We start from the raw sequence: 15285 nt of genomic DNA, 5'->3' as shown, positions 1-15285 counted from the left end.
TATTCGGGCTAGTGTCTTATCCTGCCCCAAGTGTTCAGCCATGGAATTAACGTGAGCCACCTGGAATACCAATTCCCGGCAGCTCTTTGGGATCAAAAGTTGTGAGACCGTCTCCTTAGTCTGAGTGTCCTGCGTCACTCGATATAATCTATCTCTCATAATGGAGAAATAGGGGAAGGACGGGGTGGCGTTTGGCTGGAGCATTTGACCATCGATTACTCTCACTTGGTCAAACGCAAGCCACAGAGTCTCATCTCGCAACTGCTCTAATGGGAAATCCGCAAGGGATGCTCCCCCCAATGCCTCGCCTTGCACCAGGCTGTGGTGGATTGAGGTCTGATTCCAGCCAGAGTCCACCAAAGCCTGATACGTATCCCCTTGGACACTCACCGGTATGCGATACGCTCTGGCCCGATCGAGGGCGGTTCCTGGTGCGTCGGGGATCCGGACCACCGCGCCCACCTCCATTACTGAGCACTGATGCTGGAGGTGCCCCGGCTCCCCGCAGCACCAGCAAACCGGCCCGGGCTTTCTCTCTGCACCAGCGCTCTGGGGCTCACTCACCTGAGGGGGGGAGAGACAGACATGGAAGTGGGAAACGGGAGGGCACCATGGGTGCGGTGGGCCAGCTGGGGTGGAGCCAGCCCCCATCTCCGTGGTGGGGGAACGAGGTGAGGACAAGACACAGAAGGAGAGGGGGAAAGAGAGAGAGAGGAGATCTGCTGTCCTTCCATGGGAACAGCCGCAAAATGATCCTCCGCCAACTTGATGGCCTGATCCAGCAACGCCAGGCGATGGCACTGGACCCACTCTGCTGTTCCTTCGGGAAGCCGGACGATGAACTGCTCCAGTGCCACCAGATCGATGATTGATTCCCTCGGCATCGCAGTTGTCAGCTCTCAGCCACCGCCGGCAGGCGTCCCGGAGTTGCTGACCAAACGTGAATGGCCGACCGACCTCCTCTAGGCATAGAGTGTGAAAGCGCTGGCGTTGTTGTTCGGGGGTGTGCCCCACATGCTGGAGGACGGCCCGGTGCAGGGCCGCGTAGACCAGCCGGCTGTTGGCGGGGAGCTGTAGCGCGGCCAGCTGCACCTCGCCTGTTAGCAGGGGGAGGAGGCTCACAGCGCGTTGTTCCACCGGCCACCCCGAGGCCTCTGCTGCTTGTTCAAATAATGTGAGGAAGGCCTCGGGGTCATCGTGCGGGCCCATCTTCATTAGGGTGAGGTGGGGTGGGCCTGCAGCGGTGGAGGTGGTGGACCCCGCCGACGCGAGGAAGTGCCGGAATGCCTGATGATCTTCCTGTTGTGCCAGCACCAGGGCCTCGAACCATTGTTCTTGCTCCTTTCGAAGGGCAAGCAGCACCTGGTGCTGGCTCTGTTGGGCTGTTGCAAGGGTGTGGATCAGGTCTACGAAGGGGGAGGACTCCATGGGGCTGTTCTCCTCTGTGCTCCGATCCCAGGTTTCGGCACCACTGTTGAACTTTGCACGGATGGGTGGAGCACAGAAGTACGGCAGGCCAGAACTGAGTTTCCAAAAACTCTTTATTTACACTTTCCAGTGTTTTCACTCTCCCAGACACTCAGACACACGCACACACACATCAGCCATCTGGTTGGGGAGAGAGCTCTCTTCCTCTGCTATCTCTCTCTCCTTATATCGGGAGTGGTCACTGGGAAGACACACAAACACAGGTTAATTGACATCATGTGTAGTGATTCTGCCCCTTACCTTCCCTGACTCTGCCCTCCGGTCACAGACCAACGCTTGACCATGCCCCCACTGCCACACCCTCGTCTCACCCACTCGCTAATTTTGGGGACTGATTGCCCGGGTTTCAGGAATTAATGACACACATGGTGAAGAGTGGGTCCTGCCATAATTCAGCTAGGGAAAGCCCCAGAGTAGCATTGGCGGGAGAAGTTGTCACATAGCCATCTACATCAGCACTGCGTCAGGGTGATATGTGGAGTGAGGAGTGCCCCACCCCTCCTCCCTCTCTCGGGGATTCCCTTGGAGATTTCCCATTAGAGCAGTCATGAGACGGGACTCTGCGGCATGCATTTGACCAAGTGAGAGTAATCAATGGTCAAATTTTCCAGCCAAATGAGATGCCGGCCTTCCCCTACTTTGCTATTATTAAGGTGTGGCAGCAGGGGCGTGGTCAAGCATCGGTCTGTGACCGGAGGGCGGAGTCAGGGAAGGTAAGTGGCAGAATCACTGCACCTGATGTTGGTTAATCTGTGTTTGTGTGTCTTCCCCAGTGACCATGCCCTATATAGGGTGTTAAGGATTTATTCTACTCTATTCTATTTTACTATTTCAGCTAGAAATAGCATTTCTGTTTAAAATGACCAAGAAGGCATTAATTACTTCTGTGACCTTCTGGTCAGCTAGACACAGTATCTTTGTTTAAAAATTCCATTACTGTCGTAAGGACATATTGCTCTGTGCTGTGCGTAAGATCTGTCTGAACATTGCTATCATATCATATCATGAGAACAGGCTGTGTGTCAGGGACAGCCCTGTGCTATCATATCATATCATCAGAACATTCTGCTTATTATTGATATGAAATGTGTATTATTGATCAGAAATGTGTCTGAACATTCCAAGGTCTTTTCATTCGCATGCAGTCTGCACACACACACACACACACACACACACACAGCTGCAGTGATGTCATACACACACACACACACACACATTCACAGACTCCCTCCCCCCCCCCACACACACACACACATTCATATAAAAGTTCTCTGCATTCTTTCGTCTTTGGGGACTTGTGAATAAAGATTGTGAACTTATGGGGTTCCTGTCTTTTTTCGTGACTCACCCCAGAGCTCTGGGTGATACGAGGGGACTGATCTTGAGATGGTGATCGCTCCGGTTGGGGCAAGAGGTAGAGACGGTAAATCTCTGACCTAACAATTTTGGGGGCTCGTCCGGGATGCCATCAATCAGGTAAGAGGTCTCTTTTATTTTAAGGGACTTCTGCCTGGTTGGTAGTATCCGAAAACCCATTTATCTTCATGTGAGTTGCCACGGAAGAATTAATGTATCCCCGTGAAGAGTTGCCATGAGATGATTAGTGTATCCCCGTTAAGAGTTGTCACGGGAAGAATTAGTGTATCCCCATGAAGAGTTGCCATGGGATGATTAGTGTATCCCCGTTAAGAGTTGTCACGGGAAGAATTAGTGTATCCCCATGAAGAGTTGCCACGGGATGATTAGTGTGCGCGCATCTGTGTGAGTTACCACAGAATAATTTATCTCGAGATGGTCCTTTCATGTCACCATGGGGGGAAATTGTGTTAAGGTACCCAGACCGGAGGAAACCCCACGGGATTGGATGTTAAACCAGAGTATCTTGCCTCGGCACATAGACAAATATGCATACGGTACATTATGCAATTAGATTACATTTGCAATCTCTAGGAGCTGTGTAATGTATATTTTATTTTTTAATTGTTTCAACATTTATATATGGCATTACTGGATATGCACAAAATAATGAAACAACAAATCAGTACTCTGGACATGAACAGTCAGAACTATGTTTCTGGTGTGCATTATAATCTCAACAAAAGCTTCACTATATCGATTCTTTAGAACAAACTCGTATGCGTCTGTATCGATTCGCTCGATCGAGTCATTTTTATGTTTCGTTTCGAAAAAGATCCGAATCGTTTGTGAATCTCATCACTGTTACTGAGGGAGAGAGAGAGAGAGAGAGAGAGAGAGATCCTCCTCCCTCAACACAGAATGGAATCATCAGAGGAAAAATCTGCTTCTTAATCGATTAGTTTCAGCGTTTGGTGAGTAGATCATCTGTATTGTATTTTATTTTATATTCACTGTGTGTCGATAGTCCGAAACTTGTAACTGGAAAGATACCAGTAAAGTCACGAGTGGAATAAAGTTTGATTTACCGGACTGTGTTGTTTTGCTTAATGCGCCTTACAATTAATTGATTAACTGTTTGGCAGATTTTAAACCTCCATACTTTTGCCTTTAAAAAAAAAAACACGGAGGATATGGAATGGATAGGCCTTTAATGTATTTAGTTAACCATAATTTTTTCAGCAAGAAACAGAGTTAACAAATGTTTACTTGAAGAATGTTGAAAAAAAAAATTCTTTCCAGTGATGTTTATAAATCGGAGACTTGGGTTTATCTTTATTTAACCATTAAGAAAAATGTCATAAATTATCATGAAATCACAATTTATTATGATACATTGGCTTGTATAAGTATTCATTGTCCTTGAACCTTTCCGCATTTTGTTGCACTGCAACCTGGAACTGAAATGGAATTGACATGAAACTACACAAAATATGATTCAATATTCATGAATTCATCAGGGAATTAAATGAACAATTGACGCGTTATCCGCTCTCACAACAGCAGGCTAACCGCGATCTTTCACAGGTTACTAATTGTAAACAGGAGAAGGCTGAACTCACTTCAAAGTTTCTGACGTGTTTTAACGAGATGTGGACTTGTCTGGGAAGCATGCAATTAGATCAGCAGCAAGCCAACCTGCTCTTTACTTCATTTTTGACATTTTTGAATAATTGTCGTCCTATTATAAATATTATAATATTTTGAATAATTGTTCCGTGGCAGTATGATCACTACAGCCTCTCTCTCATGCATTCCTTTCTCAGCCAACATTGAGCAGAACTGCTGATAAAGTGCTCACAGACTGACCCAGTTACAGATATCAACAGTATAAACAAAACAACCATCCATGCAAGCACAGCAGACAAGGACACACAGATATCTGCAATGGGCAGCCACAGATATCTCTCTTCTTCCCCCTTTATTTTATGGATCCAGAATGACTATTTGCACCCCTGACTTTCTGCCTCCTGCCTTGGCTCATCTCTCCTCCTGTATGACTGTCCCAAATATCTGAAGTGTCGAAAGATTTGGGAAATTTTCTTTTCGCTAAAACTACAGTCAAGTATCAATTTGATGAGAAAATCATTATTTTTGGCACTTTCTCACACAATAATAAATTTAACATAATTAATCTCTTTATATTACTAGGTAAATTCCATATACATAAAGTCAAAATGTCCAAGGCAACCAACCCCCTCATTCCCATTATTTTTAATTGAATTAAAAATGTATTTTGAGTCTCTGTCACATATTGAATCCAACAAAAAGTGCTTATCAGCTATTCAATTTTATTCAAATTACATTCAGTGAAATTGTCTGTCATTTCAATTTGCCCTGTTTTATATCTCCTTTTCTTTCTTTAAACTTATTGTGCCTTATGAGGCTAAGCTTAAACATGTGCTTCCTGTTTATGTTAAGCAGTACCCTCTCTCTGAAGCTAAGGCTTAGGGGATTTATGTCATCCTACAGTCTCTTCTCGAGCAAGGCGTGGTGAGACTGTGTACCAGCTCGTACAATACACCTGTCAATCCAGTACCTAAACCTGATGGTACCTGGCGTTTTACACAGGATTTACGTAAGATTAATGAACTGATTGTCCCTGTTGCACCCACTGTACCTGACGTTTCCTCTGTAATGTCACAGGTTCCTGCTCATCATTGCTGTTTTTCTGTTATTGATCTCTGTTCTGCCTTTTTCAGTGTTCCTGTTGAAGAGCAGACACAGCCTTTGTTTGCCTTCACGCACAGGGGGAGACAGTATACTTGGACACGTTTGCCTCAAGGTTTCATTGACTATCCTGCTGTTTTCTCAGCCGTAGTTCATGACGCACTCTGTGACCTCTCCCTCCCCCAGGGCTCTGTGGTCCTGCAGTATGCAGACGATCTTCTGGTATCCGCTGAGTCATCAGAAATCTGCCAAGACGCTTCCTTACGCCTGCTCCAACATCTGGCACACAAGGGCTTTAAGGTTTCCAGGACCAAGCTGCAATATTGCATGGACACTCTTAAGTATTTGGGGTTTGAACTTTCACAAAGTTGTCGTAAGCTGTCATCTGATCGGGTGCGGGTGATACTAGACACAAAACGCCCTGCAACTAAACATGCACTGATGGCTTTCCTGGGTCTTATCAATTACTGCAGACAATGGATCCCTGACTGCTCTTTATATGACAAGATTCTCCATTCTGCAATCTCTCATCATGATCCACTGCAGCACCCTTTGACCTTGACTGATGCTATGGTGGACGCTTATCACTCCCTCAAAAGTGCCTTTTGTTCAGCCCCGGCCCTGGGTTTACCTGATTACTCTACCAGGGGTGTCAAACCTGATCCATAAAGGGCCTTGTGGCTGCAGATTTTCATTCCAGCCATGCAGCAGCACACCTGACTTGGCTCATTCAATCAACTGAACTGTCTTCACACAGTCAAATACTTGCAGCCACACCCACCCTTGATTAAAGGGTGGGTGTGTCAGTTGATTGAATAAGCCAAATCAGGGTGCTGCTGCATGGCTGGAATGAAAACCTGCAGCCACACGGCCCTTTATGGATCAGGTTTGACACCCCTGCTCTAGGCCTTTCCATCTCTATGCCTGTGAACACCAAGGCACAGCCTCTGTGGTGTTGGCCCGGGAGCATGGGGGGGATGCGTCCTTGTGCGTTTTTATCTAAAACATTAGACACTGTTGCTCAAGGCTTACCTGCGTGTCTAAGGGTTGTCTCCGCATGTGCTTTGATGGTTTTAGATGTGGAAAAATTGGTTTTGTCTCACCCACTGATCTTGCACTCGTCACATCAAGTTAAACAGGTGTTGCAAAATTTACAGACCCAACATATGACTGCACAGCGCCACATCCTCTTTCGATACTGTAGGTCACACTCTCGCAAGCCTCCTTAATTCTCAGGATGACACTTTAGACATTGATCATGATTGTCTGTCTGAAATCATACATACTACAAGTATCAGGTCTGATCTCTCCTCCAGCCCTCTAGGGATGGGGGAAGTACTTTTTGTTGATGGTTCTTGTTGTAAACCCTCAGACGGTGTTTTCCCCTGTGGTTACTCTGTGTGTTCACTGCCTGATATTGTGCATGAGGCATACGCTCTTCCTTTCTCCTCGGCTCAGGCAGCTGAGTTGTATGCTCTCACGCATGCCTGTATTTTGTCCGTTTAAATATCTCCTGGTGATTGTGGACAAATTATCTAAATGGGTAGAAGCTTTTCCCTGTTCTTGAGAAAACACGAAGGTAGTTACTCGTATTCTGGCAAAAGAAATAATACCTCGTTATGGGGTTCCAGACACCATAGACTCAGACAAAGGTACCCCTTTTACCTCAAAAGTCACACAAAACCTTTGTAAGTATCTCTCACTAAACTGGCGTTTTCACATTCCGTACCACCCTCAATCCTCTGGTATCGTAGAATGTACTAATCGAACATTGAAAGACAAACTAAGGCCATGCAGGCCACAGGTTCGAAGAATTGGGTAGACTTATTGCCAGCCACTCTGGCTGAAATTCGTATGACACCAAGACCTAGCCTCGGGGGATACGCCCCCTACAAAATTATTTTTGGAAGACCTTTCCCTCTCCCCTGGAAGAAAGGAACTCCGGCTCTGGGTACCTCTGATTTGAAAACACATATGGATGAGTATTCTGCAGTCCTTATAGATAAGTTGCATAAAATTTGTGCCAAGGTCAATAGTACAATATCGTCTCCACCAGCAGCACCCCCACACCCCTTTCACGTGGGAGACAAGGTGCTGGTGTGACTTTTTAAACAATTTGGACAATTGGGAGAACCTAGATATAGTGGGCCTGCAGAAATAGTCGCCATTACTCGTACTGCTGTTTTAACTGATCTTTTCCACAGTGGATCCATGCCACGAGATTGAAGAAGGCCCCATAACAAAGCTGTGTTACAATGACAAGTTTGCTATTAACGTTTTTTCTGTGTCCCTCTCTAGTCTCTCTCCTCTCTAAACTCTGTACAGGGATCCTGTAGGAGCTGAGGATCTTCAGATCACTTCCTGCAAGAAGCCGTGCACAAAGAGGGGAAGAGATCTCGTGCCCTGTCTGGGACCAATCACCCTCACTACAACCATGAAAGTCCTCATCACGAGCTTCGTGGCCACTCTACTGCTGCTCGGAGCAGGGTTACCTGCTCGAGCTGGACCTCGAGACAACATCTTTTGGCAATTCGCTAACTGGACTGCACGGGCACACATGAATGGAAGTTGTTATGTCTGTCATCTGATGCCGGCTTCTACTATTATTACACGTCCACCTTTGCCTCTATGCTCTGAAGCTCTGTATTATGCGTGGGGCCCAAGGGACCAACCTTTCAATTTTTGGGGCCCCTTCTGTAATTTCTCTATGAGCCCCTCTTTGTTACAATATTTAAACCAGACCTCCTTAGTATCTAGCACAGAAACTCCTGCCATTGTCTTACAGGACTCTGTTCTCACTACTCTGCAGGTCGATATGCCCTCTAATTTCATTTTCCCTCACTGTTTTAGAACAAATTACTTTGAAGGAAGTAGCATGTATTTGGGACAAATTCCTAATTCTCGATGTAATCACATATGATCAGAATCGAATCAAATCAAATCAAGTTTATTTGTATAGCGCTTTTAACAATAAACATTGTCGCAAAGCAGCTTTACAGAATTTGAACGACTTAAAACATGAGCTAATTTTATCCCTAATCTATCCCCAATGAGCAAGCCTGTGGCGACAGTGGCAAGGAAAAACTCCCTCAGACGACATGAGGAAGAAACCTCGAGAGGAACCAGACTCAAAAGGGAACCCATCCTCATTTGGGCAACAACAGACAGCCTGACTATAATATTAACAGTTTTAACAGGTATAACCCTCAACAGTCCTCATGGGGCCGTCCTTCACAGGAGCAGTGCGATAAAACTCCGACCAGACACAGGGCACCAGGATGGATCAAGCAGGTCCGAGGGGCAGAAGAGGCCAGCATCTCAATCCCAGGATCAACATGTAACTCAGAGGGACAGATGGGGGGGAGAGAGAGAGAGAGAGAGAGAGAGAAAGAAAACACGTTGTTAGGTATGCCCTAAAAATGACAAGTATTAAATCTGTGTGGTAGGCTCGCAGAGACGAGAGTCTTTACATCAGGCATAACACACAACAATGGCATGTTAATATGGTAAAATATATCATGACTGCTCTGGCTGGATGCTTGATTGGGTGATGGGAGCACACTCCTCAGCAATGATGAGATGCAGATGGGACCCTTAGGGCTGGCCAAGACAATTCAGTTACATTTCACCGGGTCTGGGACATGCGACAGAATGTCTGACAGCCGATTCCCTGCAGGCTACGATAGCCAGTCGAGGTCTCCACCCTCTCCACCAAAAGATTTCCTGTTGACTCCATGTAACTCAGGGACAGATTTGGGGTGGGGGGGAGGGAAAGAAAACACAGGTGGTTAGGTATGCCCAATGTCACCTGAATAAGTAGGAACAGTATACATATTGCACTGAGTACAAGCAGGGACTCCGGCAACTAACTATGACAGCATAACTAAAAGGAGAGAGCCAGAAGGTAACACAGGCATGAGGGAGCCCCGGGACATAAAGCAGCCAGCCACTACACCATCAACAAACTCGAGTGAGCAAGCGAGTGGGGACTGACAGCATCCATACATCCCAGTTTACCAAAACACTCTATGTCTGAGGACCCTCCAGATCTACTCCTTTACCTCATAAACACCATTAACAAAAGGCTTGACTAAACAGATATGTTTTCAGCCTAGACTTAAATGCTGAGACTGTGTCTGATTCCCGAACATTACTTGGAAGGCTGCTGGGAATCCTGCTGGGGTGTGATACTAGTCTAATCTAGTATCAAAGAGGGGAATTGTTAAGGATTTATTCTACTCTATTCTATTTTACTATTTCAGCTAGAAATAGTATTTCTGTTTAAAATGACCAAGGAGGCATTAATTTCTTCTGTGACCTTCTGGTCAGCTAGACACAGTATCTTTGTTTAAAAATTCCATTACTGTCATAAGGACATATTGCTGTGTGCTGTGCGTAAGATCTGTCTGAACATTGCTATCATATATCATATCATATCATATCATATATCATATCATATCATATCATATCATATCATATCATATCATATCATATCATATCATATCATATCATGAGAACAGGCTGTGCATCAGGGACAGCCCTGTGCTATCATATCATATCATCAGAACATTCTGCTTATTATTGATATGAAATGTGTATTATTGATCAGAAATGTGTCTGAACATTCCAAGGTCTTTTCATTCGCATGCAGTCTGCACACACACACACACACACTCATTCACACACACACAGCTGCAGTGATGTCATACACACACACACACACACACACACACACACACACACACACACACACATTCATATAAAAGTTCTCTGCATTCTTTTGTCTTTGGGGACTTGTGACTAAAGATTGTGAACTTATGGGGTTCCTGTCTTTTTTTGTGACTCACCCCAGAGCTCTGGGTGATACGAGGGGACTGATCTCGAGATGGTGATCGCTCTGGTTGGGGCAAGAGGGAGAGACGGTAAATCTCTGACCTAACATAGGGAGAGAGAGAGAGCAGAGGAAGGGAGCTCTCTCCCTGACCTGACGACTCATGTGTGTGTGTCTGAGAGAGTGAATAGTTACTGAAAAGTACTAAATAAAAAGAGTTTTTCTTGTGGAACTTAGTCCTGGCCTGCTGTCTTTTCTGTGCTCTACCCCTACCAACTGCTACAGTGGTGCCGGAACCCAGGAATTGAGCACAGGAAAAAGAACAGCCCCATGGAGTCCTCTCCCTTCACGGACCTGGTCCACGCCTTCGCCACGGCCCAGCAGAGCCAGCACCAGGTGCTAGTCACCCTCCGAAAGGAGCAGGAGCACCGGTTCGAGGCCCTGGTGCTGGCGCAGCAAGAAGACCGACAGGCGTTCTGGCACCTCCTCGCATTGGCAGGGTCCACCACCTCCACTGCCGCGGGCCCTTCTCCCCTCACCCTCACTAAGATGGGCCCGCATAACGACCCCGAGGCCTTCATCACGCTCTTCGAGCAAGCAGCAGAGGCCTCGGGCTGGCCGGTGGAACAGCGCGTGGCGCACCTCCTCCCCCTGCTAACGGGCGAGGCGCAGCTGGCCACGCTACAGCTCCCCACCGACCGCCGGCTGGTCTACGCGGCCCTTCGCTGGGCCGTCCTCCAGCGAGTGGGGCGCACCCCTAAACAACAGCGTCAGCACTTCTGCGGTCTGCGTCTGGAGGAAGTCGGCCGGCCGTTCACATTTGGCCAGCAGCTCTGGGATGCCTGCTGGCGGTGGTTGAGGGCCGACAACCGCGATGCTGAGGGGATCATCGATCAGGTGGTACTGAGCAGTTCATCGCCCGCCTACCAGAGGGAACCATGGAGTGGGTCCAGTGCCACTGCCCGGTGTCGCTGGATCAGGCCATCAAGTTGGCGGAGGACCATTTGGCGGCTGTTCCGACAGCAGGACAGCAGACATCCTCTTCTTCACGCTTCTCTCTCTCTCTCTCTCTCTCTCTCTCTCCCCCTCTCCTCCTGTGTCTTGTCCTCGCCCCGTTCCCCCACCGTGGAAGTGGGGGTCGGCCCCACCCCAGCTGGCCCGTCGCACCCGCGGTGCCCTCCCATTTTTCCCTTCTGTGTCTGTTTCTCCCCTCCCCCAGGTGAGTGAAACCCCAGAGCACCAGTGCAGAGAGGAAGCCCGGGCCGGTTTGCTGGTGCTGTGGGGAGCCGGGCCACCTCCAACATCAGTGCTCTGTGATGGAAGTGGGCGCGGTGGTTCGGATCCCCAACGCACCAGGAGCCGCCCTCGATCAGGCCAGAGCGTATCGCATACCGGTGAGTATCCAAGGGGATACACATCAGGCTTTGGTGGACTCTGGCTGTAATCAGACCTCAATTCACCAAAGCCTGGTGCAAGATGAGGCATTGGGGGGAGCACAGGGGGTGAAGGTGTTGTGTGTGCATGGGGATGTTCACAGCTACCCTTTAGTGTCAGTCCACATTCTTTTTCGAGGGGAAAAATTTAGAGTAAAGGCGGCGGTTAATCCTCACCTCACCCACTCGATAATTTTGGGGATTGATTGGCCGGGATTCGGGGAGTTAATGAGCCATCTAGTGAAGACTGGGTCCTGCCGTAATTCAGCAGAGGGAGGTCCCAGTGTCGCTTTGGTGGGAGCAGCTGTCACAGAGCCGTCTACGTCATCTCCGCATCAGAGTGAGGCTCCTCCCTCTCTCGGGGAATCCCTTGGGAATTTCCCATTAGAGCAGTCGTGAGACAAGTCTCTGTGGCATGCGTTTGACCAAGTGAGAGTAATTGATGGTCAAACACTCCAGCCAAATGCCACCCCATCCTTCCCCTATTTTTCTATTATGAAGGATAGGTTATACCGAGTGATGCAGGACACTCAGACTAAAGAGCAAGTCACTCAGCTTTTGATTCCAAAGAGCCGCCGGGAATTGGTATTCCAGGCGGCTCACTTTAATCCTATGGCTGGACACTTAGGGCAGGATAAAACACTAGCCCAACTAATGGTCCGGTTCTATTGGCCAGGGATTCGCAGTGATGTCTGTAGGTGGTGTACAGCATACCGCGAATGCCAGTTAGTAAATCCAGCGGCCATTCCAAAAGCGCCTTTGCACCCTCTCCCATTAATCGAGACCCCATTCGAAAGAATTGGGATGGATCTCGTCGGGCCATTAGATTGGTCAACACAAGGGTACCGCTTTATTTTAGTTCTGGTGGACTATGCAACGCAATACCCGGAAGCAGTGCCACTGCGCAATATCTCAGCACGCAGTATTGCGGAAGCGATCTTCCGCGTCATCTCCCAAGTTGGAATCCCGAAAGAGATTCTGACTGACCAAGGCACCTCGTTTATGTCACGTACAATGAACGAACTGTATGGGTTATTAGGTATTAAGCCGATCTGCACCAGCATTTATCATCCACAAATGGACGGTTTAGTTGAACGGTTTAATCGCACCCTCAAAAATATAATTAAGAAATTCGTAAGCGAGGACGCACGTAATTGGGATAAATGGCTCGAACCCTTGTTATTTGCAGTGCGAGAGGTCCCCCAAGCCTCCACGGGGTTCTCCCCATTCTAATTGTTATATGTGACCCCTCACCGAATCCAGGGACACATGTCAGCCGAAACGAATCTGAGACAATCACAAAAGAAGCATTTTTTTTCGAAATTTGTGATTTTTGTTTTTTTTCCATCATGTGCAAGTTGAGATCTTGAAGAATGCAATCAGTATTTCAGATTGTTTTGTTGGAAAAGCATACATTTTTTGTTGCAAATTGTCTCATTTTTGTCAGGACTGTAGCCTGCTGGGGGGTGTGGGTAAATTATCATATGGGCCATTCACATGATGATTTAAGTCTTTTGGGTTTTTTTTTTCCGCGAATCAGCTGTATGATCCGAGCTGAGCGCATGGCTACTTAACTGCATACAGGCATGTGATTTCACTATGGAATGAGTTACTAAACAGAGCACAGAGGAGCTGACACACCGCGAAGCAAACAGACGCATGGTATTTACATTGGAGATAACCATTTCTAGCAAAAAAAAACGCAACCTCGTTTTCCAGATTGAATGGAATACTTGAATGATTGGATGATACACGGACCATTCTAGGATTACATTCCATTGGAGGCATTGGTGTGTGCACCGTTTCTCTTTCTGATGAGGTAAGTTTATTAATTTAAGGCTGTTTGGTTATTTTTGAATGTAACGGAGAGTGTTGTGGTTTGGTTAAGCCTAGGTCACAACCGGACGTACGATTTTTTGGCCGTGTGATTTTTGCCGTTTCCCAAATCGCTGCGGGGTTTTTTGTTCACGGAGAAAGACGCGCGTTGGCCGTAAGTTTGTCTTGCAACCTGAAAAAAACGTAAGCACCCATAGAGTTTGTTTGACATGACAAAGAACCTCTGCGGCCGGTCTGCGGCTCGAAAATCATCACATCACATGCACGCTCTCGTGCTTTTCACACGCACGCTCTCGTGCGTTTCACGCGCGCTCTCTGTGTGTTTCTTGCGTTTTTTGCATGTAGACCGGCTGTAGGAGCACATACGGCCGGTTGTGACCGAGGCTTTACATGAAACTAGTGTTGTGTTAGTTGTGTCATCATCGTGCTATCTTTCTTTCTTACGGTGTGAGTAATTTTTCAACCACAAAACGTTAAAGTATACTTTAGGACTTATTTTTGTACTTCATAATTGTGTTGGGCATACTTTGCATGGAAGGAAAATTGACGTGGTGATCTTTGTTTACATGAAAGTAGTATCATGCTAGCTTGTAGGGGGTAGGGCTTTCCTTAATGTCATGCAAATGAGCACCATTATGTGCCCGCCCTACACCCAGAGTAGCTGAGATGGAAAACTTTGAGGGCGATTTTCTCCCTTTTCTGTTTTAAGAAGTACACACTTTCAAAAGGCCACACATTCTTCAAATATTGTCAGATCTCCACATGGAAGGCATCATTGGAAAGCTTAGAAACTGTACTTTCTGAATCTGTCAATAACTGAAAATGCCCCCGGGCAGACATGTGTCCCTGGATTCTGTGATCTGCCACATATGGGTGTAAGCCACGCAGCATTCTAGATGTGCTGCGAGAAAAGTGGGAGGAGGGACCTTTGCCCAGTAAAAATCAAATTCAATATGTTATGGACCTGCACGCAAAACTCCACACACTCACACACCTAACCCAGGAGAATTTGCGGCAGGCCCAAGAATGGCAAACCCGCCTGTACGACAGGGGTACGCGCCTTAGGGAGTTCGCACCGGGAGATAAAGTTCTCGTACTGTTGCCCACATCGAGCTCCAAATTAATCGCCAAGTGGCAAGGACCCTTTGAGGTCACACGGCGAATCGGGGACGTCGACTACAAGGTGAGGCGAACGGACAGGGGTGGGGCACTATAGGTTTACCACCTCAATCTGCTCAAACTCAGGAACGAGGAGGTCCCCATGACGTGGGTGTCGGTGGTTCTGGAGAAGGCAGAGCTGGGGCTGGAGGTTCAAAAGGGAACACTGGCATCACGTACCTCTCCGGTCCCCTGTGGAGACCACCTCTCCCCGACCCAACTCACAGAGGTTGCCCAGTTCCAGACCGAGTTTTCGGACGTGTTCTCGCCCCTGCCCGGCCGCACCGACCTCATAGAGCACCACATTGAGACGCCCCCGAGGGTGGTAGTGCGCAGCCGCCCTTGCAGGGTTACCCAAACACAAGAAAAAAGTGGTTTGGGAAGAACTCGAGGCCATGCTCGAAATGGGCATCGTCGAGGAGTCCCACAGTGACTGGAGCAGCCTGGTGGTCT

The sequence above is a fragment of the Neoarius graeffei genome, chromosome 3 (assembly GCF_027579695.1).
Source record: "Neoarius graeffei isolate fNeoGra1 chromosome 3, fNeoGra1.pri, whole genome shotgun sequence".
Lineage (NCBI taxonomy): Eukaryota > Metazoa > Chordata > Actinopteri > Siluriformes > Ariidae > Neoarius > Neoarius graeffei.
This window is presented reverse-complemented; position numbering follows the sequence as displayed.